Source organism: Carya illinoinensis, chromosome 8 (genome assembly GCF_018687715.1).
Source record: "Carya illinoinensis cultivar Pawnee chromosome 8, C.illinoinensisPawnee_v1, whole genome shotgun sequence".
Taxonomy (NCBI): Eukaryota; Viridiplantae; Streptophyta; class Magnoliopsida; order Fagales; family Juglandaceae; genus Carya; species Carya illinoinensis.
The window spans coordinates 4043390-4070705 of NC_056759.1; the positions used below are offsets into that span (position 1 = coordinate 4043390).

The 27316-nt window shown below is 36.4% G+C and overlaps 2 pseudogenes; both read left to right on the forward strand.

Annotated features, from left to right (window-relative positions):
* Positions 1-1709: 1709 nt before the first annotated feature.
* On the forward strand, positions 1710-7768 carry LOC122317985 (annotated as a pseudogene).
* Positions 7769-7882: 114 nt separating this feature from the next.
* LOC122318730 lies at positions 7883-14467 on the forward strand (annotated as a pseudogene).
* The last annotated feature ends 12849 nt before the right edge of the window (positions 14468-27316 follow it).

Genomic DNA, 27316 nt, shown 5'->3' on the forward strand with positions numbered 1-27316 from the left:
GCCCATGCATGCATGCTTTTCTTAATTAATATACCATGTTGGTCATATAACATAAGAATTAATTAATTAAAACCAAGTGCTTGATATTTTACTTGATTCTAATTCTGATCACTGCTCAAATTCAATTATTTCATTAAGATAATTAAAGTCGTTTCAAACTCAAAACAAACACAAAAAACTCAATTACTACTCCGCTTTGGTTTGATTTCTTTAGTGATAAAACTACTACTTACTTGAATCCGACTCATAATTTGCATTTTATTTCTATCTTTCTTTAAAGTTGAAGAAAGAGATCAATATAATATTGAATCTGGTATTTTTCTTTTTTTTGTGACCATAATTATATATATGATGGGCTAGGCGTTCCTCATCATGTATACTTCCTGTACACCTGAGATTTACCTATTTCTATGAATATAATATATTTGATTACCTATCAAAAACAAATTATATATATAGGATGAATCACCAATATGCTAACATTTTCAATCTTGGTAAACCAATAAGTTTGAAGAAGGAAAATGAACTTGACCATGCCGTTGTTAGAAATTTTGACAAGTGGGATGAGAATAAATTCTCATCTCATCTTATCATTAAACTGACCATTATGTTGTTCATGACATCTCGACCAAGAAAGTGATAATATTGGCCACATACTTGTTGAATGGATTTCGTTTGTAACACGATCAACCGAGTCCAACTCACCATTCTTAATGGTGCATGGTAGCTCGCTCTTCCGATTAGACTGACCATTCTGCTGTTCATGACATCTTGACCAAGAAAGTGATAATATTGGCCACATACATGTTGAAATCAAACACAGCCTCACAAATCATGTGATTTTTCCTTTTTGTTTTGTACCGGGGAACATATAGGAACATGGTCTAGTTAATAAGTGGACGCGCATAAGAGTCTTTGTATTCATATCAGATGCTGAAAGAGTAGAATCTTGACTAATATCTACGACCGTATCAAATGTATAACAATAATTAAACTAGACGCGTGATAATTATTTTTCTAGCTTTATAATAATTTGGACTCTAATTACACTACTCACTAATTATCTTTTTAAGTAAGATCTAAATATTATATTAGAAATGATATTTTCATTCTTCAAGTATGCAAAAATAAAAAATAAAAAAAAATATGTAAGTCTCATACACTCTCTTGAAAAAAATCATGAATAAATCTACAATTCACATAAATTTTAGTTTTAATGATAGACTCGTTGAAACTCAATTCCTTCAATTAAAAAACAAATCTTAAAGAAGATATAAAGAAACGTGGAACTCATACAACCGACCTTCATTTTGCATTCTAACGATAAAAGTAGCATTCAAATTCTTATAATTGTTATTCTTTATAATAGTTTGAAAAAGAATAATTCAGTGTAATTTTGACGTTTCTTAAACAACATAAATGATATTAATAAAATAAATGGCATTTTTCTACTCCTTATATAGTTTATTAATGTGATTTTACGTGGGTAATTGGTAATTGGTTCAAAAATCAATATTAATTAATTTATACGCGTAGAGATTTGGTCTACTTCTCGTTGAGATTCAATTCCTTCAATAAAAAACAATTCTTATAGAAGATACAAAGATCCGTCAATGTCATACAACCCGCGTTTATTCTGTACTCTAGCGGGGGGAGGGAAGTATTGCCAAACAGTCAATGTTCAGCTAAGCTAGCTGTGGCTCCTATAGTTTCTTGTAAAGAAGACTTCTAGTGGCAGCATTAATGTCATCTGTCCTTAACTACAGAGCGCATCGATCAGACCATTTATTTCTGCAATCTGTAGCAAGCTTTAGCTCGATCGACAATGGCTTTGGCGTACTACCAGAAACACCTCCTTTCTTTCGTTGCCTTTCTCCTACTCGTGAACCTCCATGTCGAGCACTCAATGGGAAAGGAAGTCGTACCAGTGGGCGTGGTTCTTGATTTGAACTCCACGGTAGGAGGAGTTGCAGAGCGTTGCATGTCCATGGCACTCTCCGATTTTTACGGTGTCTATGATTATTATAACACCAGGATCGCTCTTTTGACTAGGGATTCTGGGAAAGATGTCATTGCCGCAGCATCTGCAGGTATATTAAATTAAGAGTTTTGGTACCTATAAATGAAGTCGCGTATTAATTTATATATTAATATCTAAATTAATAATTTTATTACGTATAAATGATGTCGCGTATTAATTTATATATTAATATTAATTTTTTTATATTTAAAATTTAAATTAATATTATTTTTAATAAAATTTACTTTTTAATCAATTATATTAGATTGATGTATATATTAATACATAATTACACTTATAATTAAATTTTTCCTTAAATTAAAGTTCAAATGAATATAATAGGAAAAAGCATGATAAAGTTGTTAATTGTCTTTTTCTAGATGACAAAAATAACTGATACTCCCAAAAAGTAAAAGCACTATGAATATCTCATGTATAATATAAAAAATATAAAATATTTGAAGAATTGTTTATAAAATAAGTTCTATTAAATTATGTAGAAGAATTTGTAAAATACAAATTGTTATAGTAACCGGCTACATGTAGCGGATCGATACTGTTCATCCTTCAAATATTTTTTTTTATTATTTATACTTTATTTACTCTCTCATTCTTATTACTTTTTTTACATTTTAATGTAAATTCTTTTTTTTTTTATCATTTAAAGCACCTCTATTTTATTTTTTTCTAAAAAATATCTTGGAAATATTATTTATCCAATTTTTTCATATTTGATTTTATTTTTAATTTTTATGTAACTTATATAATTTTATTTTGTATATATAGGACTGAATTACATTACATTATATATAATAATATATTATAAATATAAAAGAATATATGGATATTACAAATTTATTGGTAGAAATGAACTGTTTAAAAAAAATAAAAATAAAAAGTATTTAAATGATATGAAGAAAAAATAGATAAATTGATATATAGTATATTGTAAAAATCAGTATATTAAATAGAAAAAGTAAGTTTTATGATGGATGAAGAATCCATTGGGAGTGTTCTTAGGAAAATAAAAGGTTATAAAAAGTTGGCTACATTGAGCTTTAGCATGTTTGGACACTTGAATTTTCTTATAATTTTGTGAATAATATTAATATTTTATTGAGTTTTGAAAAATGATATAAAAAAAATTGAATTAAAAGATTATAAAATAAAAAAATTATTTAAATATAATATTTAATATTACTTTTTTTTAATTTATAAAAGTTGTATAGATTTTTGTGTTTGAATAATGATTAGGTAATAATTACATAAAAATAAGTTGAAAATTTAAAATTAAAAAGTGTTTGTATTAGAAAATGAAATTATAAAAAGATTTAAAAATTTTGAGAATTCTCAATATCCAAACATGCCCAAAAAATTTTAGTCTTGCTACATTTGAATCTCAAATTTGGGGAGCTATTGTATCAAGCTAAACCATTCTTTTGAATGTATATATTTAGATATATTTGTTATTCCTACTCTTTCTTGAAAATTAGAAACAATATCATAAAAATAAAATTTTCTTATTTTTGTTAACGTGAGGTAGAATATATTAATCAAAATCATTTTTCCTAAACATTTAACTAATTTTTGTTAACAAACACACATTTTCACAGTCCAAATAATACATAAATTATTTTATGGGAGAAGAATTGTTCTTATTTATACTACAGATGAATTCTTGGAAATTAAACAGTTAAAAAATAGGGTTTTAAAAATATAATTAGTAAATAAAATAAATAATTTTTTAATAGTGTAAAAATTAGAAAGAATATTTCAATAGATCGAGTAGGGAAAGAATATAAAAGAATATTTCAAAAGCATAGAGAAAAAATAGAGAGTAAGATGTAGAGTGTTTGAAAACAAGAAGTATTATAGAAATAAAAATATTATATAAAAGTAAATTTATAAATTAATATGTTTTATGTGATCTGTTAAATTTATTTTATAATAAAAATAATTTTTTAATACAAACGAGGGCATGGTATATTAAAGAGATAGTGATAGGCTAACAACTCATTTACAAATAATTTTAAATATAATAATACTTTTTATTATATTTAAACATATCAGATCAAAATTAAAAGTTAAAATAAAATTTAAAAATGTTATTATTTTATTATATACAAGCTGTTAGAATACCATCGTTGACTTTGCTTTGTGACATCTGTACCATCAATTTCTTAACGATCCACATGATAATGATAAAGATTATTATCCTCGTTGTTGACATGTTATTGTACTTAATTGAACGTCTTCAGTGAAATTTTATATCTTCTAATTAATCATTCACTATTTACTGAAATCCAGCACTGGATTTAATGAAGAATGAAGAAGTGCACGCCATCATAGGACCTCAAAGCTCAGCACAAGCTAAGTTCGTTATTGAACTTGGACGAAAAGCTCAGGTTCCAATCATTTCCTTCTCAGCCACAAGCCCCTCTCTTTCGCCTGCTCAAAACCCCTTTTTCATACGCACGGCACTAGATGATTCCGCTGAGGTAAAAGCCATAGCAGCCATTGTTAAGGCCTACGGTTGGCGGGAAATTGTCCTTATTTATGAAGACACAGATTATGGAAATGATTTAATTCCATACCTGATGGATGCTTTTGAAGAGATTGAAACTCGAATGCCTTACAGAAGTGCAATTCCTCCATTTTCCAATAATAGTGAAATCGCTAAGGAGATTAAAAAGTTGAATGAAACTAATGCTAGGATATTCCTTGTGCACATGATGGCTTCACTTGGCTCGAAGCTCTTTGCACTTGCAAATAATGCAGGAATGATGAGGGAAGGGTATGCATGGATTATCACAGAAGGGCTATCAGCTTTGTTCGATACTTTGGGCCCTAAGGTGAAGGAATCAATGCAAGGTGCGGTGGGATTGCGACCATACATACGCAGATCAAAATAGTTGGAAGACTTCAAAAGAAGATGGAGAAGAATTAATTTAACCTCAAGCAAACCAAACGTTAAGATTACTGGATTAAACCTCTTTGGATTATGGGCATATGATACAGCTTGGGCTTTGGCTATGGCAGTAGAGAAGGCTGGCACAATGCATTCTGAATTCTTAAAGAAAAATGCTAGCAAAAGTAACGTGAATCTTACAGCTCTAGGCATTTCTGAAACAGGTCAAACACTTCTTGATACGATTCTAACTACAGAATTTCAAGGCCTGAGCGGGAAATTTCATTTGATTAAAGGACAGTTGGAACCTTCAGCCTTTGAAATACTCAACGTGATTGGAAAAACAGAGAGAATTATTGGATACTGGACCAGAAAAGGAGGATTTTCACGAGAATTAGAGGGCAATAATGAAGTGGCATACTCAATTTCAAAGGACAAACTTAAGCAACCCATCTGGCCAGGTGACACAACAGAGCAGCCACCAAAGTTGAGGATTGGGGTTCCAGTGAAACCAGGTTTTAAAGAATTTCTGAAAGTGGAATGGGATCCTCGCACTAACAAGCATAACATAACAGGGTTCTCCCTTGATGTGTTTCGTGCTGTAATTCATGCATTACCATTCCCCCTTCCTTATGAGTTACTTCCTTTCGCGAATAAAGATAGGCAAAGTGCTGGAACGTACGATGAACTTACGTACCAAATTAAACTCCAGGTGATTTTTGGGCCTAAGTATTTGTGTTAACTTGTAAAAATTAGTTATTCAATACATTGAAAGCAATATACACCCTTTTCTCGCATGAATGGTGGGGATATCATTGTCATGTGAGAGGGTGAAGATTTCTCCCAAGGCAATGATTAATAACTTAGTAAAGCACTTCAACAAAATTTGTATTGTTTTTCTTTTCAATGTAATGGATTAATAACCATGCATATTTTTCTCTAAATGTAGAAGTATGATGCTGTGGTGGGAGATACAACAATTGTGGCTTATCGCTCCTTATATGTCGATTTCACTTTGCCTTACTTAGAATCGGGCGTATCAATGGTGGTTCGAGTGAAAGATGATAAGAAGAAAAACTTTTGGATTTTCTTAAAGCCACTAAGCTTGGATCTGTGGTTAACAACAGGTGCGGCATTTGTTATTGTAGGTGTGGTGATTTGGGTTCTTGAACACCGAATAAACAGTGAGTTCAGAGGACCGCGAGTTCAACAACTTGGCACGATTTTCGGGTTCTCCTTCTCAACACTGGTGTTTGCTCACAGTAAATATTCTTCAAACCCATTAAAAGATTTCATCGCCGCCCCCCCCCCAAAAAAAACAAATTTTACATACTTGATTGTGTATATTGATATCGATATAATGGATCCAGGTGAGAAAGTGCTAAGCAATTGGTCAAGATTCGTGATGGTCGTTTGGTTTTTTGTGGTACTCATCCTCACACAAAGTTACACTGCAAATTTAGCCTCGATGCTGACAGTAGAGAGATTGCAGCCTACATTTGTTGATGTAAACGAGATAAGAAGGAACGGTTATTTTGTTGGATATCAAAATCAAACCTTTGTCAAAGGGCTTCTAATAAAACAGTTGAATTTCAATGAGTCCATGTTGAAGCCTTACAACACCCCTGAGGAGTATCACAAAGCACTGTTGAAAGGAAGCAACAATGGTGGGGTTGCAGCTATTTTTGATGAAATTCCCTACATCAAGCTCTTCCTTGCAAAGTACAACTCCAAGTACACTATGGTTGGACCGACCTACAAAACCGATGGATTTGGCTTTGTGAGTCTCTCTCCCTCTCTCTCTCTCTCTCTCTCTCTCTCTAATTTTTATTTTTAACTTAAATCATAAATAATCATCCTTACGATCATATTCATATATTTTTGGATAATTTAATTTTCCAATCCCAAACTATTACTTATTTTGTATAAACTCCACCTCAAACTACAAAAACCAACAATTTGGTATCTCGAGCTACTGATTTTCTATAATTTAATTTATCTTCACTTGTTTTTTCTCGCTCTTAAATGCTATAGGATTGCTCATGTGTTTCTTCAGGTCTTCCCAAAAGGATCTTCTTTAGTCCCACACGTTTCAAGGGCAATCCTGAATGTGACTCAAGACGCATCCAAATTCGGAAAAATTGAGCAGAATTACTTTTCAAGTAGTGGAAGTGCTAGTACTTGTGAAGATTCATGTCCCTCAATCTCTTCAAATATTGCCTCAATCTCTTCAAATAGCCATAGTCTCGGTCTCAACAGCTTCGGAGGCCTCTTCATCATCACCGGAGTTGTGTCCTTGTTCTCGGTGTTGGTTTATGTGTCGAAGTTCCTTCGCACAAATTGGCCTACCGTGAGCACCCTCAAACCTGAGAGCTCCTTTTTGTCCAAGTTGATTGAAATGGCCAAGCGTTTTGACCAGAGAGAAGATCCCTCCTCACATCCCAATATTCATGAAAGACATACATCTTGGGCAAACGCTGTATCAAGTGTTGAAGGTATAGAACTTCCTCATAACATGGAGAACCACTCCAGGAATTTCCACGCTGCAGGAGACAGTGATGAAAGTCTTGATTCAACGGGTTCTGCTTCTCGGCCCGGTGATACTCCATCTTTGCAGGACGTACCAAATTAAACATAGGTCTTGTTGTTTTAGGTTTAGCGCCGCTGAGTCGTTTTCTTTCTTTTACTGATTTCACACCGTTTGGCGTGCCCTCTCTCATGCCGTGTATACATCTTTCTCTTTACGTTTCATGCTTGCCTTTTTTTTTTTTTTAATCGATATCTGACTAGTTCCCGTTTCTTTTTGTTCTGCGTATTAATTCACTTCTCGGTTCTTTTCTTTTTTTTATTTGCATTCCGTTCTTCCGTTGCAAACTTTGTTTTCTATTAGGCTTCTTTTACAATGGGGCCAACTAAATAAGTCCAATTGCATGAATACTTCGCGTCTGGTCCAACACCTCATCATCATATTAATTTTGTAATATAATTCTTCAGCACTTTAATTTCAGTAGCAAGCCTTCGCTCGGTCGACAATGGCGGACCAGAAACACCCCCTCTCTTTCGTCGCCTTTCTTTTGCTCGTGAACCTCCATGGCGACCACTCGATGGCAAAGGAGGTGGTACCAGTGGGCATTGTTCTTGATTTGAACTCCGCGGTGGGAAGAGTTGCAGAGTGTTGCATGTCCATGGCACTCTCCGATTTTTACGCTATCAATGATGATTATAACACCAGGCTCGCTCTTTTGACTATGGATTCTAGGAATGATGTTGTTGTGCCTCCGGCCTGTCCAAAAATCACACAAAATAATTTTTAAGTGGTTCAGCAAATTGCCTACGTCCACTAGAGCCTCTTTTATAGAATTTATACGAGATTTACAAATAAATCTACAAAATTCTATCTCTCTCACGTCTCTCTTTCTCTTTCTTTTCTCTTCTCCCCACTGCCTGCTCTGCAAATCAGAACTCTCATACTTATAGGAGAAGTTCTCCTCAACAAATTGCTAGTTGATTTCGGTGCAGCAATTTGCTGCTAAAAATATGGGAGGCGCCTAATAAAAACAAAGCACCGAACGGTGCATGTGCGTTCGGTGCAGCAGGCCACTTGGGTGGCTTTCAACAATCACCCCATCCACCCAAGTGTGCCATACCATGCTGCTCAGATCTGATAATGGCGGTGAGTACACTTCAGACTCCTTCATGGAAGTATGCCGGAGAGAGAGAATTGTCAGACACTTCACAGTATGAGGTACACCACAGCAGAACGGTGTGGCAGAAGGAATGAATCGTACTTTATTAGAGAAAAGTGCGACGTATGTTGCTAAATGCTGGACTCTGTAAGAAATTTTAGGCTAAAGCTGTGACATATGTTTGCCACCTCATCAACCGACTACCCGCAGCTGCCAATGACAGAAAGACACCCATTAAAATGTGGAGAGGTAAACATGTTACTAATTATGACTTTTTACACATTTTCGGATGTCCTGCTTACTATCATGCTAAAAAAAGTAAACTTGATCCTAGAGCCAAAAAAGTAAAATTCTTGGACTTTAGTACTGGTATAAAAGGGTATAGACTCTGGTGTATAGAGTCCAAAAAGGTAATCATCAGTAGGGATGTTACATTCAACGAATCTAAAATGCTTAAGTCACATAAGCATAAAGATTCCAGTGAAGGCAGCAGTGATGGCGAAACATCAGATGATTTGCAGAGTGTGAAATTTATTACTTCAAAGAAGTTAGGAAAGTATGGACAAGATGAGGTTGATAATTCAGTCACAGTACCTCCAAGTCAACCCGAATCAATAGCAACCAACAGACCGAGGCGAGAGAAACGTGTACCGACACGTTATGCAGACTATGTGACATATGCATTACCAGCTAAAGGGGGTGAGATCCCAACCACTTACAGAGAAGCCGTACAATCTAGTGAACAAGTTGAATGGACAAAAGCGATGAATGAAGAGATGCAGTCTCTTCACCAGAACCAGACTTGGGAGCTTGTGCCGCTTCCAAAAGGAAAGAAGATAATTGGCTGTAAGTGGATCTTCAATTAGAAAGATGATCAAGCTGCTAAAAATAGAGTATGATACAAAGCTAGGTTGGTAGCCAAGGGCTACGCTCAGACAGAGGGAATTGACTACAGTGAAGTATTCTCTCCTGTTGTGAAGCATTCATCCATTCGAATATTGCTAGCTTTGGTTGCACAATATGATCTTGAGTTAGCACAGCTTGATGTAAAGACAGCTTTCTTACATAGTGATCTGGAAGAGGAGATTTATCTGTCTCAACCAGAAGGATTCAAAGAAGTTGGCAAAGAAAATTGGGTATGCAGTCTGAAGAAGTCTCTCTATAGCTTGAAGCAGTCACCTCAGCAATGGTATAAGCGGTTTGACCGCTTTATGATGGATCTGAAATACACTCGTTGCCAATACGATCATTGTGTATATTTCAGAAAACTTGCAGATGGATCTTTCATTTATTTGCTTTTATATATAGATGATATGTTAATTGCATGTAAAAACAAGGGGGAGATAGATCGCTTAAAAACTCAGTTAAGTAATGAGTTTGAAATGAAAGATCTGGGAGAAGCACGAAGAATACTGAGGATGGAGATCAGCAGAGATAGGGTGAAAGGTACAGTTCACCTTACTCAGAAACAGTATCTGAAGAGAATACTGCAACGCTTCAACATCGACGAGAAGACGAAGCCGGTGAGTACTCCTATGACCCTATATTTCAAGCTCAGTGCATTGTAGTCTCCTAAAACCGATGAAGAGCGGGACTACATGAGGAATGTCCCATACGCAAGTGTTGTTGGAAGCTTAATGTATGTCATGGTGTGTACATGACCTGATATCTCCCAGGCCGTTAGCTTAGTTAGTCGCTATATGCATAATCCTGGAAAGGTTCATTGGCATGCGGCTAAGTGGATTCTAGGGTATATTGCTGGGACCGTAGATGTTGGTTTGAAGTTCGAGAAGAGTGAAGATAGTCTCGTAACTGGATATGTTGACTCAAACTATGCAGGTGATCTTGACAAATGCAGATCGACAACTGGATATGTGTTCACTATGGTTGGAGGACCAGTTAGTTGGCGATCAACTCTGCAGTCGACAATTACACTATCATCAACTGAGGCTGAATACATGGCTGTAACAGAAGCCGTGAAAGAAACAAATTTGGTTACAGGGATTGGTAATAGATTTGGGCTTTGAGCAGCAAGAGGTTATCGTTTACTGTGACAGTCAAAGTACAATCCATTTGGCCAAGAATCAGGTTTATCATTCTCGAACAAAACATACAGATGTCCGATTTCACTTTATACGTGAAATATTAGAAGAAGATAACATCAAATTTTAGAAGATTGGCACTAAAGATAATCCAGCAGATATGTTGATGAAAGTCGTCATAGGGATCAAGTTCTAACACTGTTTGGACTTGATCAGTATTGTACACTGCTGAGCACCGTCGGGTGCATTGGAGCGTATTCGATAACAGAAATCTCTCATGTCAAAGAAAGAGGTGCATTCATTTGAAGAATGAATCAATTTGCAAGCAGCATGGTATGGCACATTTGGGTGGAGTGGGTGATTGTTGAAAGCCACCCAAGTGGCCTGCTGCACCGAACGCACATGCACCGTTTGGTGCTTTGATTTCTTTATTCCACCAAACTTCAAGGACGCCCCCATTAGAATTTACTCCTACTCGAACTAAAACATGACTTTCAGAATACCATCTGGTTTAGTTCAATTTTAGAATTGGTCTTAGCTTTGTGCCATCTCTACCAACAATTCTTAGTGATCAACACGGTAAAGATTAATATCCTCGTTGCTGTTGTACTTATTGAACATCTTCACTGAAATTTTCCATCTTCTAATTAATCAACTATTTACTGAAATCCCGCACTGGATTTAATGAAGAATGAAGAAGTGCATGCCATCATAGGACCTCAAAGCTCAGCACAAGCTAAGTTTGTTATTGAACTTGGACAAAAAGCTCAGGTTCCCATCATTTCCTTCTCAGCCACAAGCCCCGCTCTTTCGCCTGCTCAAAACCCCTTTTTCATACACATGGTGCAAGATGATTCCGCTGAGGTGAAAGCCATAGCAGCCATTGTTAAGGCCTACGGTTGGCGGGAAATTGTCCTTATTTATGAAGACACAGATTATGGAAATGATTTAATTCCATACCTGATGGATGCTTTTGAAGAGATTGAAACTCGAATGCCTTACAGAAGTGCAATTCCTCCATTTTCCAATAATAGTGAAATCGCTAAGGAGATTAAAAACTTGAATGAAACTAATGCTAGGATATTCCTTGTGCACATGACGGCCTCACTTGGCTCAAAGCTCTTTGCACTTGCAAATAATGCAGGAATGATGAGGGAAGGGTATGCATCGATTATCACGGAAGGGTTATCAGCTTTTTCGATCCTTTGGGCCCAAAGGTGAAGGAATCAATGCAAGGTGTGGTGGGATTGCGACCATACATACCCAGATCAAAACAGTTGGAAGACTTCAAAAGAAGATGGAAAAGAAATTTAACCTCAAGCAAGCCAAACGTTAGGATTACTGGATTAAACCTCTTTGGATTATGGGCATATGATACAGCTTGGGCTTTGGCTATGGCAGTAGAGAAGGCTGGCATAATGCATTTTGGATTCATCAAGAAAAATGATAGCAAAAGTAACGTGGATCTTGCAGCTCTAGGCATTTCTGAAATGAGTCAAACACTTCTTGATACGATTCTAACTACTGAGTTTCAAGGCCTGAGCGAGAAATTTCATTAGATTAAAGGACAGTTGGAACCTTCAGCCTTTGAAATACTCAATGTGATTGGAAAAGCAGAGAGAATTATCGGATACTGGACCAAACAAACAGGACGTTCACAAGAATTGGATGACACTGGAGAAGTAGCATACTCAATTTCAAAGGTTGGACTCAAGCAACCAATCTGGCCAGGAGACACAACATACCAGCCTGCAAAATTGAGGATTGGGGTTCCAGTGAGAAAAAGTTTTCATGATTTTCTGAAAGTGGAATGGGATCCTCATACTGATAGGCCTATCATATCAGGGTTCTCCCATGATGTGTTTCTTGCCGTACTCAAGGTATTACCATTCCCCCTTTCTTATGAGTTTATTCCCTTCATGAATAAAGATAGGCAGAGTGATGGAACATTCGATGAACTTACTAACCAAATCAAACTTCAGGTGATTTTTGGGCCTAAGTATTTGTGTTAACTTGTAAAAACTTATTTTTTTTAATAGATTGAAAGCAATATACCCCCTTTCCTCACATGAACGATGGGGATATCATCGTCATGTGAGAGGGAGAATATTTCTCCCAAGTTTATGATTATGAACTCGTTAAAGCACTTCAACAAAGTTTTTGTTGCTTTTCTTTTCGATCTCATGGATTAATAACCATGCATATTTTTCCCTAAATGCAGAAGTATGATGCTGTGGTGGGAGATACAACAATTGTTGCTAATCGCTCCTTATATGTTGATTTCACTTTGCCTTACTCAAAATCGGGCGTGTCAATGGTGGTTCTGGTGAAAGATGAAGAAAAGAACAGCGTTTGGATTTTCATAAAGCCACTAAGCTTGGATCTGTGGTTAACAACAGGTGCAGCATTTGTCGTTACAGGTTTGGTGATTTGGGTTCTTGAACATCGAATAAATAGTGAGTTCAGAGGTCCCCCAGATCAACAACTTGGCATGATTTTTTAGTTCTCCTTCTCAACACTGGTGTTTGCTCACAGTAAATATCCTTCAACCCCATAAAAATATTTCCTTTCCAAAAAAAAAAAATGTTTAACAAAATTGATTGTGTATATTGACATCATTATAATGGATCTAGGGGAGAGAATGGTAAGCAACTGGTCACGATTTGTGATGATCATTTGGTTTTTCGTGGTGCTCATCCTCACACAAAGTTATACTGCAAGTTTGGCCTCGATGTTGACAGTACAGAGATTGCAGCCTACGTTTGTTGATGTAAAAGAGATAAAAAGTAACGGTTATTTTGTTGGATATCAAAATAATACGTTTGTAAAATGACTTCTAATAAGACAGTTGAATTTCAATGAGTCCAAGTTGAAGCCTTACAGCACCCCTGAGAAGTATCACGAGGCACTGTTAAAAGGAATCAACAATGGTGGGGTTGTAGCTATTTTTGATGAAATTCCCTACATCAAGCTCTTCCTTTCAAAGTACTGCTCCAAGTACACTATGGTTGGACCGACCAACAAAACCGATGGATTTGGCTTTGTGAGTCTCTTTCTCGCTCTCTCTGCCTCTCCCCTTTTTATTTATATTTGAACTTATAGCATAGATTTCAAAACTATTACTTATTTTGTATAAATTCCACCTCAAACTACAAAAACCAACAATTTGGTATCTCAAATTATTGACTTTCTTCAATTTATCTTTGCTTTTTTTTTTCTAATTCTAAAATGCTGTAGGATTACTCATGTGTTTCTTTAGGCCTTCCCACAAGGATCTTCTTTAGTCCCACATATTTCAAGGGCAATCCTTAATGTGACTCAAGACACAGACAAATTTGGAGCAATTGAGCAGAAGTACTTCTCAAGTAGTGGAAGAACTGGTTCTTGTGAGGATATAAGTGCCTCAATCTCTTCAAATAGCCCTAGTCTCGGCCTTGACAGCTTTGGAGGCCTCTTCATCATCACTGGAGTTGTGTCCTTGTTCTCACTATCTATTTTTGTGTTGAAGTTCCTTCGCACACATTGGCCTACTTTGAGTACCACACATCCTAAAAGCTCCTTTTCGTCCAAGTTGATTGAATTGGCCAAGTATTTTGACCAGAAAGAAGATCCCTCTTCACATCCCAATATTCAAAGACATACATCTAGGGTACATGCTGTATCAAGTCCTGACGTAATAGAATTTCCTCATAATATGGAGAACCGCTCCAGGAATTTCGACGTTGTAAGCGACAGGGATTTAAGTCCTTCTACAAGTTTTCCTTCTCGGCTTAGTGATATTACATCTTCGCATGAGGACGTACCAAATTAAACATAGGTTTTGTTTTTTTTTTTTTTTTTTTGCTTTTAATGTAAAGATATGAAAGAAGAAACGTAAAGAGACGAAGTTCTTCCCCAAAGATTGTTTTGTAACTTTGAAAAATGTATTCCTTTATTTATTTTCGATTTTGTTAACTCAGTCACACTTGTAACATAATACATTTTTTAAGATATATAAAATTTCTTTTAAAATGCTATATCATAACGTAATTATCTCCAAATTTAATATAAGTCTCAATTTATTGATCGTTTGCCTAGATCCTTTGGACTAGATGGTATAAGTCCTAATTTCCACCCCGAAGAATCAGGTTTGAACCCACCCTGTATAGAAAAAAATATTTCTTGATGGTTCAATGCAAAATAATTCTATTGTCTTGAAAGACACGGTTACAATTAGTTGCAGGAGGTTATTATAGTTTTTTTTATTTATTTTTTCACTCCCATTCGGGTTCAATATTTTAGATTTTTGGCCTCTGTTTTCCTTATTTTTCAGATTTCGTGTGTTCGCTTCGACCTTCTCTTTAGCTCCTAATCCATTTTCTACCTCTCTTTTTTAATTGGACTAATAAAGATTGTTCTCCCATTGGATCGAATTACTCTAATATTTGTTATGATATTTTACATTTCAAGATCCAATTCCCTTTTAATATCAATCATGTTTACAGAGAAAGTAATGTGCTTGCTAACAATCTAGCCAATTACAATGCAACGGAACACACAGTAAGCTTTTATTCTCTTCTTCGACTTCCTAAACATATGATTGTTTCGTTGTATTGAATCGGTCGTCCGTAGGCATGGTCTCAACGATGGTAGCAAGAGTTTTCCGTTTTTTGAAAAGCAAACTTGACAAACTAGTTTCTGGTGTCACGTGCGCCATGCATGTCCCCTTCCTCTGTTCCCACCACCGTAATGAAGATGAGCTTCGACCAACAGGAGCATTGTCTGTGGTGGGCAAAAGAAGATGAACTTTTAGTAGCCATATTGCCACCAATAGATATTTGCTTCTCCTACCGATCTACAGGTTTCTGAATATCATCTGCTTTAGTTCAAAATCAAAAATCAGAAACTGATGATTTTGATCAGGTTTTTGTCTTCTGCATGATCATGAGCTCATGTTCTTGCCTTCTGCATCAATTCACATAAGCATACTGGTAACAGTATCAATTTGTATCTTTCTTAGTCGCGCACTAATATGTGTACCAACACTGATTTATTCATACTTAAAATTTAAATTAACATTGTTTTCAATAAAATCTACTTTTTGATCAATCACATCACATTGGTGTACAAATTAGTGCACAATCGTGCTTGCAACTATACTTTTCCCTTTCTTAAACTCTGTATGTTGCCTCCCCCATAGATGGGCCCATGCATGCATGCTTTTCTTAATTAATATACCATGTTGGTCATATAACATAAGAATTAATTAATTAAAACCAAGTGCTTGATATTTTACTTGATTCTAATTCTGATCACTGCTCAAATTCAATTATTTCATTAAGATAATTAAAGTCGTTTCAAACTCAAAACAAACACAAAAAACTCAATTACTACTCCGCTTTGGTTTGATTTCTTTAGTGATAAAACTACTACTTACTTGAATCCGACTCATAATTTGCATTTTATTTCTATCTTTCTTTAAAGTTGAAGAAAGAGATCAATATAATATTGAATCTGGTTTTTTTCTTTTTTTTCTGACCATAATTATATATATGATAGGCTAGGCGTTCCTCATCATGTATACTTCCGGTACACCTGAGATTTACCTATTTCTATGCATATAATATATTTGATTACCTATCAAAAACAAATTATATATATAGGATGAATCACCAATATGCTAACATTTTCAATCTTGGTAAACCAATAAGTTTGAAGAAGGAAAATGAACTTGATCATGCCGTTGTTAGAAATTTTGACAAGTGGGATGAGAATAAATTCTCATCTCATCTTATCATTAAACTGACCATTATGTTGTTCATGACACACTACAAGAAATTTAGGTTTTTCTCATGAATTTTTTTTCCAAAATAAACATCCGTGGCAAATACTTACTTTATGACACTAAACCTGTTCGTGGAAAAAAAATATACTATTTTGCCATTGAAATCATGTCCACGAATAATAATTTGTGAAAAATGCTTTATGTTAAAAATAACCTAAAGTGAAAAGAGTGAGGAAAGGTGTATTTGACTGACTCCCACAATCACTTTGACTGGCCGGTTAGAATGATATTGCTCTCTCCCCCGGGCGCCCTTTCTCCAGACACCGTATTCCCCCACCCCCCAAATCGAGAACTCTCTCTCTCTCTCTCTCTCTCTCTCTCTCTCTCTCTCTCTCTCTCTCTCTCTCTCTCTCTCTCTCTCTCTCTCTCTCTCTCTCTCCGGCCACCACAGACGCCGCGGCACACCCAATACGACGCCACTCAGATCTCTCCCTCTCTCTCTCTCAGATCTCTCTCCTTTCCATTCTCTCCTCTGTTTCTCTCTCTAGAATAGCACTCTGCCGCCTTTCCTCCACAGCACGTCCCCATTGTTGCCCATAGCTCCTCCGCGTCCTTTTCTCACTTTCCCCTACGCCGATCAACCCGCACTCACCCCCACCGCTCCTCATTCTCCAGATCGTCCACGGTCCATCAGCCAACGATCCCCTGCCGCTTCCAGGTATAGAAAGATATATATATATATATTGTATGATCTATATTTTCATTTATCTTTCTTTAGTTCTAGTTCTTAAATTTCAGACAGAAATCTTAATCTCCATAAATCTATAAAGCTTGCATTCGAAATACCGTGTAAAGTTAGATGCTTTTCTTGATATGTATAATTGGGGGAATAGCATTTAAGAGGTTAATTGTAGCTAAGAAATTAAAATTACTATTTGTATCTTAGTATTTTTGTTTTATTTTTGTTGTTGTCGTCATATATATCATTATCGGCTAGCTAGTTATAATATTACTATCTAAAAGCTGTTGATTGGTGCTATCCATGAACCGGTATACAATCCTTTTCAATGTGCTAGCTTTTGTTAGTAATTTGCCTTTCATATGGCAGACTTCTTCTATTTTTACAAAGTTTCAACCCTTTATAGAATCATGTTTTAAAATGAGTGTATTTACGTAAAGTTATGTTATTTTTATAAGTTACTTTATAAAAATATCCCCTCATTTAGAACATTCTGGTATACATAATATGTTGTAAAAATGGTTTTATGTCTATGATCATTTTCCTTTAAACAATGCTTACAAAATATCATTTTTTTTCCTTCTCTTTTTCTCTTAGCCAAACTCATCTGCACTTAATAAGATCGATCTTCTTCAGTTCCAACCCTATATTTGCTTTTATTTAATTTTATTTCTCCCCTGGACATATTATGGTAAGCATGATTCTCTTCGAGTTCATTGACAAACTAAAACTGCATGCATGCATATATGCATATGGGTGTTCCTGCACTGTACTCAGGTTTTGAAGCGTATACATTTGCATACACATCATTCTTCTGATTTTCTTTTTTAGAGATAGAAATGCAAGCAGTAGTATTATCTTTATTAATCATGAAATAATTGCACTGAAATTAAGAAAAATGTTGTTGTTGTTGTTGTTGTTTGATGTGAAATAAAAGTCAAAAAGTGTAAAATTTGGTGAACCACTTTGTAAGCAAGTCCATGCATGCATTAAGAATCTGGTCAATCTGTGTAGAAGGATGACCAACCCTTTAACTCCTATAATATTACTGGACCAGATCCCTATCCACTAATTTAGACAAGTTTTTCTTTGAACAACCCACCACATGGGAGATCAACCCATGTCAAGCAGTTTGAAGCAGTACTAAGATTGTGGTCGTCGTTGAAATCCGATCGAACAACCTTTTAAAAAAACCCTATTACTTTTGGCCTGTGCCAGATATATATATATATATATATATTTCATGAATCTTGCTGCATTTTACCCCCCACGAGAAGAGAGTGATAGGGACTCGTGTCTATATTAATAGGAACTCTTTGGTCATGAGGGCCTCCAAGGTCGCGTGTCTCATTCCTTTATCCAAAGCTGGAAACAGTTAAGTGCCCGAGAAGAGGTCCAAGAGCTGCAACCCTACATCAAATTCACCTATTGTAGTTAGCCTTTCTCTAATCTCTCTCTTTATGTTTAGGAACGCGAGAGAGAGAGAGAGAGAGAGAGAGAGAGAGAGAGAGAGAGAGAGAGAGAGAATAAGTTTGGTTGACCAAATCTCAAGCCAAACTCAACTAGATAGGTAAGTTTGACACAACCTCTCAAATGAGTTACTGTCATGCTCAAACTGGCATTACCCATTTTTCTTTTTCTTATTTCCCCTGTTTCGAGAAATAATCTGGGAAATATCAAGGTTTTGACACAAAAGGTGAACCTAGCTCTCTCATTCAGAAGGCGCCTCTTAATGTCTCAAAGCTCATGGCTTTGTACATTGTATTTGTAACCTTGAAATGAGATCTCTTGTGATGCATTTATGATGCTGCTTCTGTGTTATTAAGTAAGCTCTGATCCAGGTATCAATTGCATGCCTAGCTTGTAGGACCAGCTAGTCTCTCTCTGTCTCTGTCTCTCTCTCTCTCTCACACACACACACACAATCCCGAGAGAGAGAAGGTCCACCGAGCAGCCCAACTTGCAGTTGTGTAGTAATGCAGCAACATAAGAATGGAAGGCCAACCCTACTAACCTATAATTGAGGCATCAATATCTTCACCCAGCCAGTTCTATGAACTAGTTAGATATATATTGAAACTCTCTGTCTCTCTTATCTCACTTGAAGAAGAGAGAGAGATAGAGAGAGTGCTACACACATTATATAGAGGGTCCAATCACATTCCCAAGTGTAGCCCTTCTTTTCATGTCCTTATTCTTCTTCTCCTCAACCACATTGGTCATTGCTGCTGTCCCAAAACAACAAGAACTAGATCGAATTTCAGCGCTGCCTGGACAACCACAAGTGACATTTTCTCAATTTTCTGGATACGTTACCGTCAACGAGCAACACGGCCGAGCTCTCTTCTACTGGTTGACAGAAGCCACAGCTTGTCCTGAGAAGAAACCCCTTGTTCTTTGGCTCAATGGAGGTAAAACTTTAGCTTCTATATATCTCCCATTGTTTTTCCACCTTGTAATCCTTCTTCTCCAAGTAATTGACCTTGATCTTGAGCTTGGTTGAATTACCACTCGCTTAGGATTGAAAACAATATCCATAGGTAGTACTTGTCAAAACTAAAAATTACAGAGCAACGTCCTAAGTCTTTGTTTCTACTTTTTAGCCTTCTGGGGAATTTGGTAGAACTCCAATACACCCTCCATTCGAAGCTTGCGGAAACCCTTCATTAAAGGCAGTTATGAGTACTCTTTTACAAAATAAATGCAATGTGGAAAAGTCGTAGGGAATGCAAGGACAGTAGCATTTAATTATGGGAATCAATGAAATTAGTTAAGTAATTAGTTCCCCAGGAAATTAGTTGAGTAAACCAATGACCTCTTCCAACGACTTTCAATAATTTTAGCATCAACTCATGAAAAGTAAAAGTAAATTTTATATTGGTTTAGCTGAGAAAAGGTTGCCCCACTTCTCTCCCATTCGCCCATATCTCGCCCAAATCACGAAAACCTTTGGTTTCTATTGTTCTTTTTTGTAATATTAGATTCACATGCTTGATTTTTGCTAGGATTAAGTCAAGAGCCCTGCTGTGTGAAAAATGATCTCTTTTTTTTAGGATCACTTTGTTAATTTTACTGCTACAGAATATTTATGGTTTCTTTTTTGGTTCAATTGTGGTAAAATATTTTCCAGCTGAATAGGTTTACTAATGAGCATATGATAGGCCTGAATGGTGGAGTATTACATAGGACTAAATGAGTAGGAGAGCTTAAGGTAACAACAAAAGAATGGATACTAGGGTTCAGAGTTTAATTTTGGTAGAAGTTCCTGTTGTGTATGCTTTGTGTCTTCTGTTTTGGAGCTTATGAAGGGTTCTTGTTGTGATTCCAATTAGAAGGATGTGAACACCTTAACACTGTAATATTACCCAACAAACATGCAGAAAATAAACACATAAGTGAAGAGAAAACAGAAGGTTAAACCTTTTCAAAATGCAGTTTTTGTTTTTTGTAATTCCTTGTTTTGGACAGATTTGGAAATAGAATGCTAGCTACTGCTTTGGTGGCTTATAACAAAATTGTGGTACCTTTATAGGTGGTGTATGAGGTGATGTATGACCTTGTATGATCAGTTCTTGAAGGTGGTCAAATTTTGAGATGAAGAACAGAAATGGTTCCATTTGCACCATTACTGTTCGTTGGTTTGGGGTATTTATTTGGGTGTTTATATGGGTTTAAAACATGAGTAGATGGCCTATAATTAGAAGCATAATTCATGCACACACATACAGATTTTTCCAACCATGTTTGGATTTTTGATATATGTGGAATTGGAGATGTAAGGGCCCATGGATATGTTGGGTTTTATTGTTGGGTTCTTGCTTTTTATATTGTAATTTGATCTGATTTTGGTATTATATTGATGTGGGCATTCAGAATTTGTGTATTGTGAAGATGAAATGTTTTGCCATGTGGTTATTTTTAACGTGTTCTTTTCTTTTTTGATGGTCTAATTTTGTTTTCTAAACTTAATAAGTTATTCTTGTCCTGTTTTGTTACATTTTCTGCACTGTCTGTCCTATTTTCTTACATTCATCTTTAAGCTATTAGTAAATAGCTGTAGTTTAGCAAAAATCAAGATATACCAAGTGGATCTTGCAATTGATGGTTTTCATTATAATATTGATTTTACTTTGTTGATTTTTTAGTCATAATTGAATTTATCCTATAACTTGAATTGGCAAGTGAAGAACCAACCTGTTTGAGTTTGTTTTTCAAGAGGTTATTACCTATTTAAACTGTTTAGCTTTGATGAATAATAGACAGGCGTGTAGAAAAAATATTCTACACGCCTGTCTTGGCCAATTCTTGATGTTTTAGCATCTAAGCATGATTTCGCCAGCTGTTTTTCATGTTGAATAGTTGGGGAAAAGGCTTACTTGAAAGCACGTGTATGTTGGCGTAAGTTAGACTTACATGTAGCCATTAAACAACAAAGATTGATGGTGTCTCATTTTTATCTAATACACAGCGCAAGTGTGTTATCTTGTAGAAATAACAAGATTGTGTTATTTCTTTATCTTTACATACTTTTTTATGCCATGAACCTTGTGAGCTCTAAAGTCCTCTTACATGTATAAAAATAATAATTAATACGCTTCATTTTTCTTTGTAGGAAGAGTTACACCTGAGCACCGGTGTGTAATTTTTAGCTTTTACATGATGTTCTCTTGATCTTCTTACAAGAAAACATATACCCGACGCACATGTAAGTCTTCAACTGCAGTTGTTTGTGTTCAATATTTTGACCAATATATTGGAGATATCATCTGCAGTAGTTTGTCTTTGTGTGTTTGTATGCAATTGGTCGGCAAAACAAATATTGGATTTGTAGAATAAAATAAATCCAATACACAAAAGTCATTGTATAATATAGTGGTTGTGGATCAAAGTGGACGCAGTGGGAAGTCTCCATGTTTGTCATTGGCCATGTTTTATTCATGTTTACTACTAAATGTCAATATATACTTAACTCCACACTTGGCCATGTCAACTTTCAATAAAGTTACAACTATGAATGTAATTTAAATTATGAAATTAATTTAGTAGACTATTTATTGCCCTGATGAAAGGAATTAATTAAGATGGCTCTGTCTGTCTATCATGAGTCACTTTTCAATATTGTGTGGTTGACTTGAACTAATATATATATCTTATTGTCACAAAGGTATTACGATCGACGATGCATATTATATATATATTCTCAAAGTTCTTGTCACATGTATCACTTCTAACATTAAATCTAAAATCTAACCTAAGATGTTAGATCAGCTGATTTAATTACTTCATGCATTTAGCTAAATTGATAGGAAAAAACACCATAACTTATAGAGAAATAATGTGATCTAATCAAGTTTTCAGATCAGGTTTTGTATTTGAGGCCTTAATTTGGGTACGTACTATGACTACAGTACGTATACTTAACATGTATATATATATTTATACAACATGGCCAATAATATCATGTATAATGTAGAGTTTTTGGCGGACTTGGTAAATATTTTACCATTCAAGACATAATATGTGATCACCATGCATTCTTTTTTGACTTATCCTCGGATAATAAGATTGTGGAGAGGGAGAAACACGGAATCTATCTAGCCTTGAGCCACCTCTAAGATTAGAGTTACATATATCCTCCCCCCCCCCCCCCCCCCCCCCCCCCTCCTCTCTCCCCAACCAAAGGTAGATCTACCAACTCCTATACTTAAAAAAATATAAGCTGGTCGAAATATCCTCCATTACTAATGACATGAAAGAATTACCCTCCATCTCACTAGAAACCTATGCTAACATCAACTATGACCTATGACCTATAGGCACCTCCCTTCAATATCATTGACCTAACACATGTATCGGATCCTTACATGTACATAACCATTCAACTCCATTTAAATAGTTCTATCCCTTCGATACCTTTGTGATTTCCTACATCTCCTTTCGCAATAAACAATTACAAACTTTCATACAGTCCTTGATCTACCATTTATACTACTCATATGCCTTGCTTAACTTGTACAGTTCCCTGCGACCTGACCATATGGATAAGGCTTGGATGCATATTGGAGATAGAATGCATTCTAACGATTACGCATCAGGCGTTAAACAATTCATGGATATGGCGAAGGCCCATGCATCGGGTAGAGACTGCATTAGGTGTCCATGTAGGAGATGCCGAAATCGAACTTTCCATCCTTTTTCAGTGGTTGAGGATCACTTGTTCAGAGTAGGGATAGATCCATCTTATACGGAATGGATCTTCCATGGCGAGGAGGAAACTTTGCCAGACACCACATCTTCTGACGAAGATGGTGATGCTGCCTATAACGACAATGACTACATTGATGATGTCGACGAGATGTTAGATGATATCCGTGTGGGATCCTTTATGAACAATTCTGGTATAACAGAATTTTTTTCAGACGGGGGTCAAAACCGACACACCTCGTCTCCTCCTTTACACCTTAACTTCGACCAGTTGCTAGACGATGCCACTCAACCACTTTATCCTAGTTGCACAGAGTTCTCGAAGTTATCATTCATAGTCAAGTTGCTTCACATAAAGACAGTTGGTGGTTGGACTGTGAAGTCGTTCGACATGGTTATAAAGCTTCTGCAAGCTGCCTTTCCTCATGCTTTATTCCCTGACTCATATAACGAGGCTCGCAGCTTACAGCGTGGTTTGGGCTTTACTTACACAAAGATACATGTATGCCCAAATGATTGTGCCTTGTTTTGGAAGGATAATGCCAATAAAGATGCATGCCCTAAATGTAATGCATCTAGGTGGGCCTCAAGCACAACTAACCAAAAGAGGCTACCCCAAAAAGTCCTCCGGTATTTTCCTCTGAAGCCGCGGTTGCAAAGGTTGTTTATTTCTCGGAAGACTGCCCAAGCTATGAGATGGCATGTAGAAGAGCGTGTTGACGAGCCCAACTTCATGAGACATCCTGCTGATTCTAGGGTATGGAAAGACTTTGATAACAAATATGAGGCATTTGCCCAAGATCCTCGTAATGTCAGACTTGCTCTAGCCAGTTATGGGTTTAACCCTTTCAATAACATGAGCAAACCGTACAGCAGTTGGCCAGTTTTGCTTGTGCCGTACAACTTGCCTCCTTGGTCATGCATGAAAGATCCATACTTGATGATGTCGTTGTTAATCCCTGGACCAAAGGCACCGGGAAATGATATTGACGTGTTCTTGCGTCCACTAATAGATGAGTTGAGAGAATTATGGGAAGATGGAATTCAAACATATGATGCATACAAAGGCGAAATGTTCCTATTGAGGGCAGCGTTGCTCTGGACAATCAATGACTTTCCTGCATACGCAAATCTTTCAGGCTGGAGTACAAAGGGTAAGATGGCATGTCCGACATGTAACTTTGAAACAGATGCATTATGGTTGAAGCATGGCCGAAAACATGCTTATATGGGCCATCGTCGGTGGTTGGGCATAGAGCACAATTGGAGGAAGAAAAAAAATGCTTTTAATGGAAAGGATGAATGCTGTCTCCAACCTAAAACCATTGCGGGACAGGCTTTAATGGATCAATTACATGAGGTCTCCAACATCCAGTATGGTAAATCAACAAAGAAACGGAAACGTACCCCGAATGAACTTAATTGGACTAAAAAATGTATCTTCTTTGAGCTTCCTTATTGGTTAGACTTGGGATTGCGGCATAACTTAGATGTCATGCACATTGAGAAAAACATCTGTGATAACGTTTTGGGAACCCTGATGAATATTGAAAGCAAAAGTAAGGACACTGTCAATGCGCGTAGGGACTTGGAAGATCTTGGACTAAGGAAAGAATTGCATTTACAGCATCAAGGTAATCATACTTATATGAGTCTTGCATGTTACATGTTAAATGGAACTGAGCGAAGAAGTTTTTGTGCACGCATGGCAGAAGTCAAATTTCCTGATGGTTTTGCCTCAAATATTGCCCGGTGTGTCAACGTTAATGAAGGAAAAATCATGGAAATGAAGAGCCATGATTGTCATATCTTTATGCAATATTTGTTGCCGGTTATTATTGGTGGGTACCTACAACCAGATATTAGGGGAGCTTTAATAGAGTTATGCTCATTTTTCAAAGAATTATGCTCACGAACACTAGACACAAGGGTGTTGGAAAGACTTCAAGCTAATATCCCCGTCATTCTTTGCAAATTGGAAATGATATTTCCACCGGTATTTTTTGATATCATGGTGCACCTTGCTATTCATCTCCCAGATGAGGCATTGCTAGCAGGCCCTGTTCAGTACAGGTGGATGTACCCTTTTGAGAGGTATCTGGGTAAATTCAAGCGGTATGTCCGCAACAGAGCTCGTCCAGAAGGCTCAATTGCTGAGGCATATGTTCATGTCGAATGTCTGACATTTTGCTCTATGTACCTTAATGATATCGAGACTAGACATAACCGAGAGGAACGAAACAGTGACACAGTTGGGCAAACCTCCCAAGAGTCAAGTTTATCGGTTTTCTCCCAAAAGGTGCGCCCATTAGGGGCAGCAAGAGTGGAAAAATTACCAGACGCACTGTTGGCCAAGGCCGAGTGGTACGTTCTTAATAATTGCGCAGAGATTGAAGACTATATAGAGTAAGTGCACGATCTATCCACAATTCAGCATTTTATTTGTCTCAGCATTTGTAAGTGGATAACTTATTTTATTGGTGGATTTGGTTTTCGTAGTGAGCACTATAACAAGATGAAAGAAGAGGACCTTAGCAACATTGAGCGAAGGCACCAAAGTCAATTCCCAACGTGGTTTAGAACACACGTAACATTCACTATCTTTTCATTTACAAACATTTCCCGTTATTTAACCTTTGAATTGACTTCTTTATTTTTTTTTTCAATCAAATATCCATGTTAGATCGCCGAGTTGCATGCTAAGATTCCCCCCGAGGTGACCGATGACATATATGCATTAGCATGTGGTCCAGATCTACTGGTCGCATCATATTCTGGGTGTATAATGAATGGAATTCGGTTTCACACGAAGGAACTCGAGGGGCGTCGCCGCACCCAAAACAGTGGTGTTGTTGTCCATGGCGACCATCAAGGATTGCCAGTGGACTTCTATGGTGTGTTGCAGGACATCATAGAATTACGTTATTTAGGTTGGCGTAAGTGTTTTTTGTTTAAATGTGATTGGTGGGACATTGGTGACATGAGAAGGGGGATACACATTGGGGATCACTTAACGAGTGTCAACACGTCTAGGCAATGGTACAAAGATTTGCCTTTCGCTCTAGCATGCCAATCGTTGCAAGTTTTTTACATAAAAGACCCGACTTTGGGGGGTAGTTGGCACGTCGTACACAAGATAACAAATAGGAATGTTTACAATATTCGCCACAATACCTCCAAGTTGCATGAACTTGATGATGAATCCGACGTTGGTGAAATAAACGATGAGAGTGACACTGATCCTAGGAACTATGGCTGTGTTAATGAAACTAATTTAGTAGACATGCTCAATCCATTGATCCGAGTAAATGAAGACAACTTGCCCGTTGATCCTTCAACACTGTCACATGAACATTTGGCTGAAGGAAGTGACGATGAGGCCTTCATTGATGACGAAGACATTAACGACGCTTTTGTGTTGGAGAACATTGATGAGGGGGATAGCGATGGTTAGTTGAATCTTGAATCTTTTTAGTTATTATATAGATTTATCCTGATGGTTATCTTATCCTATTTTTATGATAATGGTTTATCTAATTATAGATAATGTTAATCATTAAAAACCATAGTTATTTATGTCATTGAATGCTTTTAATTTGGATATTCTAGCATACATGCACTAGGTGTCCATGATGGTATATGTTACACATGCTTTTTATTATGGGAATAAAAAGAGTATTATTAATTCACTATCATTTGGGTATATATTTTACCATGGGACTTATATTGATGTGTTTAATAATTTATATTTTGTGTGTTTGCAGAGAGCGCCTGACTTTACGCATTGGGATATCATCTCCACACTTGAAGACTATGTGTGTGTAAAGGCATTATTTCGCATAAACATGGCCACTGTCTGTATGCTTTCTTTACTTTGACTTGCAACGTTGGATTTTGGTTCTCAACCAGTGCTGGCCCCATGCTCATTCAGAATGTTTACTATATATGAAAGC